Here is a 6,000-nt window from a genome sequence, read left to right as displayed (position 1 = left end):
ATGACTTGTGGACATGCGCAGTCAGACTTTTGCCTTCCAGAAAAATGTATTGATGGTTTTACCGACATGTCCTTTTTCAATTGTTCCCTAGAGAGTCTTTTTGTTCCCCCTGGCATCACATGGCTTGAAATACCATGGTTGACTGCTGGATTCAGTTTGGAGTACTCAGAGCCCTTTCTTGGGTCTGGGACTGGATGCTCTTTTCTTTGGTATTAGAAGCAGCAATAATAGTAGTCGTACTGATGCATACTTTTATGGAATCTGAACCAAATGTCTCGTTTGGATCAACTCAAGTTGATGGCAGTCACAATAAAATCTGTAATCAATCAAATTGCATCATATCAATCACACCAGAGGTGGTCGAAGCTGACTGGCCCAGAGCTGAATGTTCCTAAAAGGCCAGTATCAGCCAGATATATAACCCTAACCCTAACACATGCATTGAGTGTGTTGACAAAAGACCCCTCCCTCCCTGCCCCTCCTAGGATCATGTTCTAGGCTATATGACTCTGGAATTGAACCAATGTCTGTTCATTCACTTAGTGCACACATTTTCCACAACGCTGGAATGTCCACAACACGCTTTCAGATGGAAAATAACGAAGGCGGAGTAGAAATTCAACTCTGTGCCTTGTTCACACCAGATTATTCACTACCACTATAATGTTTTTCTTTCAGTGCCAAAGCGTGTTTCTCTCTTATGAGAAGTATGAGCGTGGGTTGTTTGTCTGCCAGAGTAGAGCCCATTAATCACCAGTTCCACCTACAGTACTGGTCTCATTCCCGCTTCCTTTCCCTCGATAAGACGGTGAACTCCCAGACATTCCCAGCAGTTACAGTCTATCTCCACAGTTATCACCTCAACCTGGGACATAAACGGCAGCAGTAGTCATCCAGTCTCCAACTATAACAGACCACCTCTACATGGCAGTCTGCTTTCCCACTCACACTTCCCCCCCTAGCTGTTGTGTAGGACAGTAGTGGCTCTATCTTGCTCTCATTGTTACTGAGTGCTGGATACTGGCTGGATGCTCCAAATGCTAACTGTTAGCCTCCTGCCATTGAGCTGGACTTCCCCCCAGCTAACATTCTTCAAAATAACTGCCTTAATCCCCTCTAAGAAGGTTTAACTTTTAGTAGCTTTCAGTACTCTGGAGAAAGTTGTTATTTTTGTCCTCAAATGTAGCTTAGGTGAAAGTGTGGTGTGATACATTAAGTGCAGAAGTTATCAGATCTTTCTGGATGGCGATAACAGGAGAAATACAGTTTTTAACAGCAATTTTAGCACAACTATTGTCAGTGTGCACCCAGTAGGGGTGTATGTATTTTAGTGTCAGAAAGCTACACTTTTAAAGAGATGTTCAACCTTTGAGTGGAGTAAGGTGGTTATTATTAAGAGTGTTAGCTGGGGGGAAGTCCACCTCAATGGCAGGAGGCTAACAGTTAGCATTTGGAGCATCCAGCCAGTATCCAGCACTCAGTAATGATGAAGGAGGTAAAGTAGTACCACTTCTGTTGAAAAGTGATTTTTTTTCGTAACAAGTGAACTATCCCTTTAAAGTATTGTCAATCCACTTGTTTTATCATGAGCACTGTTGCTGAAACAGGATACAAAGTATATATGCTCAAAAGCCAACAAAAAAGCTGTTCATGCTCAAACCATATTTAACAATTTGACTTGAAATATGCTCTATACAATCTTACATAATCGTCAATACCTATCATAACATAAAACAGCCTAAAACCGAAAAAATGTGAGCATGTAGTTATGCCAATAATAAACCAATAAGGGTATTTCAGACATTGAAGCAACCATTGTGTGTTGAGTTTGTGTGTGTGTGTGTGTGTGTGTGTGTGTGTGTGTGTGTGTGTGTGTGTGTGGTGTGTGTGTGTGTGTCTGTCCATGTGCCTGCTCACAAAAACATACAAACATAAAAATTTTGAAATTCCGCCATGTTGCTGTGATATGGAGAGTTGCACACATTCTTTGGGTTTGGAATATCTGTCCGTTCCTTCACTCACATTTGTTACAAATCATTAGTTTTCAAACAAATCATTGCATAACCCTCTACGCACTATCTCAAGGTATTTCTTTACTTTGAAAACACAATAAAGTTGATCAATGGACCTCATAAAAGGAATTCACTTTGCATCACATGAGGTTAATGCACTAATTAGGGCCAGATTATTATTGCATTGTAAATAAAAAGTAGACCTACGGGCCAACAACAAACACTATAAAAAAAAAAAAAAAAATCCAATATATTTTAGATAAAGCATCTGTTTATGCTTTGCCCCTCCTTGAAAGAATCTGATACCATTTTCTATGAGTACTGTTAATCTACCTAATTAACCTTTATAGCAGAGTCAGTAAACTGAGTTTGACCTCCACTACATTTCTGCATATTATTCACTAAATAATCACACCCCAGAGCAAAACTTTTTTTTGCAAATTTTGCACACCAGGGTCAAGTCAGCTGTCTGAAAGACCTAGGGAGTGATTGATGCGTGGTTGCTTACACTTTGTGAATATCACCTGTTTTACAGTGATATACTGGCTGCACTGATAGCTTTAGAGATTTAGAAATGAGGGTGGGGGGGGGTCTGGGGATGTTGGTGGCCGCAGGCTGGTCCCGTACGGGTTGGTAGGGGCCTGAGGTATTATATAAATTTAAAGACACCCCCCCTCCACCCTTTCTCCTCCACCCTTTCTCCATATTATCATTATTGTTACTTAATATCATTATTAGTATTCAATATTAGTGTTATTGATATTATTATTATTATTATTATTATTATTGCAAAAATTATAAGTTTGCATTGGGATATTGCTGCTTTGTTTTGTTTTGTTTTTTGCCTTTACTTTCTTTGAATGTTTTTCATAGTTGTTGTTGTTATTATTATTATTATTATTATTATTATTATATAACTTTCATACTCTCTATTCACACACACACACACACACACACACAAAACCACACATGCTGTCGCTTTTTTTTTTCACACCTTGTTTGTCTGTCCTGTATTGTCTCTGTAATGTCATATTGCACATTAAAAAAAAAAAAAAAAAAAGAGATTTAAAAATGAAAAATGTCACCTTTCAAAATGTCCCATCAGGACTCTTCTTGGAGTGACTTTTTGTACAAACTGATTAAATTTCTTAATCACGCAATGAAACGGGAGCCATAATTAGGTTTGCCCTCTTCAACTGACAGCTTGTTGGCCTTCTTTCACGTTAACCCCCCTCCCCTTCCCCCAGATCCACTGGCCTTTGTAGTGTTAAAGCTGGAGTGCTGGGTGGGGGGGTTCAGTCGGTGTCTCTGGGGTAACCTTGTCACCTGTCAGCAAGACCCATTCAACGTCGCATATAATCCTGTAACCCGAGACTCCGACTGCGCGATCATGATCTCTCCTTTCCTTTTCACTCTCTCCCGTTCTCTCTCTCTCTCTCTTTCTCTCTCTGTCTGCACCCACCCATCACTCTCGCTGTCTTTGAAATCAAGCCAGTCCTGTTGCAGAGGGGCTCAGTCAGGGTCCAGGCCCTTTTATATCCTGGCTGGAAGATTCCCTGCTTCACTTAGCATCGCCCGCTGCCTGGCGGTGACAGGAATAGAAATCCCGGGGCGGATGCTGGAGGATTCAGCAGAGCAACAGCAGGTCCGCCGTGTCATTCTGGAAATCTCCGTCGGCTGCTGTGCTGACAGGGATGAAAGCGATAGTCAGCCAGCTGCTGCCAATGTACCTGAGTGGGATATATTTGATATGGCTTGAATCAGGAGAAAGAGCACTGCAAGATGTGACACTCCCCCATACCTTGTAGTCCATGTTTGATCTTGTAGGTTGTCTCATGATAATGGAGAGCAAAGGAAAAAGGTGCCAGATTATGTGGAAGCTCTGTCAGAAATCCCACCAGGGAAGCATTCAGACCTGGGGACCAGTGTGACACTACGGATCACACTGGTCACTACATTGCCTGTAGTTTACATCTAGAATCATTAACTTGATGCTGAACCAAACAAAGGTTATCTAGTTACCATGTGCATTTCTTTGTCCCGTCTGTTCTCTTGGTTCAAGGATGATCATAAAAGTCTTAAGAGGACAAGAATCACTGCCACTGTGCTTGTGCATGATCAGTTCAGCATGGGTGGGTAACCACTTACAGCCACTGGCAATCTGTGTTTTAAAACTGCACCAATTGTGATCAGCTTATGAAAAATGTGTGACAGTTGTTCTTTTTCCACACAGAAATTGTCCAAATGTCAAAAGTTATTTTGAAGGAATTCAAAAAAACTCATTTGTTTCTCCCATAGATGATTTATTTTTTGAAAATGCTAATCATGACATGAGCTCTGAGGACGACTGACAGTTAAATGTTTTATCTAACACCAAAACGGTTCTGTCGAACGAGGACGTGGCTGTAAAACCCACCAGGGACGGAGGGACATGTCCCATCCAAAACTGCTATTTTGTCTCCCCTGCCATCTCTGCACACTTATTAAGTCATTTCATTTTTTTTTTATGTATGTTCACTGCAATATTAAATAATTTATTTCTTTCAATGTAGAACTCCTATATTTTACTACATGATTTAAAATCTTCACGATAGCTTGCCCATCAGACTAACAGGCTATTCAGATGAATCGATGGAATGGGCAACTAGCTATCACTTTGCAAGCATTAAAGAGTCAAATAGGGTCAAATACTGAAATGTATCCACATAACCACATGTAGGTTTCAGGTGGAGGAGCCTCTGCCCTCCACCTCCAAAACCGGAGCAGAGCAGAGTTCCGCTCCTGGTCGGGGACTGTTGTTACAGCTCTTGTCCTTGACCAAAGGGTAAAAAAATAACAGTCAGGGCTGCGATGAACTCAATATATTTTGCAAGTGGAAGTTATATAATGGGTTCAGCTGGTGGACAAATAAGGAGTCTATGAATGAAAAGGAGTTAAGTTCTACTTGGTTATCTAGTGAGACAAAATAGCCCAGTTATAATCTTTCCGGCCTTTCAATTTACTCGTGTTGAGAAATGAATATGAGCACAAGGGAAGAATAATAAATCATTTAAGCTTTTTCACTTATGTGTCTAATTTCAAACCAAGGTGAGAGGAATATGGGATACGGCCATGTGGACCCCTGGGAAGGACAATCCTGCTCTAATGATGTGGGAACAAAGTGTTTTGGGAATGAGGGGAATAGGAAGGAGAGCTAATTAGATCAGAAGCCACCCAACCTCTCCTCTACTGTAGGATATTGGATTTCACATAATATCAGAAATCCTTGTGAATATGGAGCCGCTGCTGAGCCCCATCAACTAGTGACTCCAGCAGCATGACACTCCAACTTTTAAGCAAGTGCTTCCAAGATCCCACTATTGAAATGCTAATTTTAGCACTGGAGATGGTACATTTTTTATTTCTAAAAACAGCAATGAAATTGATTTGTTCCTCTGTTTGTTGCAGGAGTCTCACTTGCTTTTCTGCCTTAATTTCCCCTTCATACCTCTCTAAATTCCTGCTTTCCAGCCATTCTCCATGACAGATCCATCCAAACAAAAAGATCCGTTCCAGAGGGCGTCCCCCACCATCCAAAATCAACCAAAGCGGAGCCTGTGCCGTGCAAAACGACGTGACGACCGGCTCCCTTCGCCCTTTTTATTTTCCAAAAATACCGTTGGAAGTTGGCAGGAGTGCAAGTGTGACCGCTCGCAGCTCAGAAAACACTGCTTCCACCCGTTTTTTTTTTTTTTTTCCTGTGTAATGGAAACCTGTCTGAAGTTGGGCCGGCTACAGAAGCCCAGTGTTATGGTTAAATCAGAGGCCCGGGGAGAGCAGGTGCTTCCCCAACACCCTGGGGAGACACGTTCACCCCTGGGCGCTGGTCTAGGATCAGCTTTCCCTACCCCACTGCTGACCTCAACCACTATGAGCTAATGAGCAAAACTTTCCCTGGACCAGCGCTCGGAGGCAAAATGAACCCCAAGCCTTCCTGCAGCGGCAGCAG

Source organism: Myripristis murdjan, chromosome 16 (assembly GCF_902150065.1).
Source record: "Myripristis murdjan chromosome 16, fMyrMur1.1, whole genome shotgun sequence".
In the NCBI taxonomy this organism is placed as follows: domain Eukaryota; kingdom Metazoa; phylum Chordata; class Actinopteri; order Holocentriformes; family Holocentridae; genus Myripristis; species Myripristis murdjan.
Note: the sequence above shows the minus strand (reverse complement) of the source record.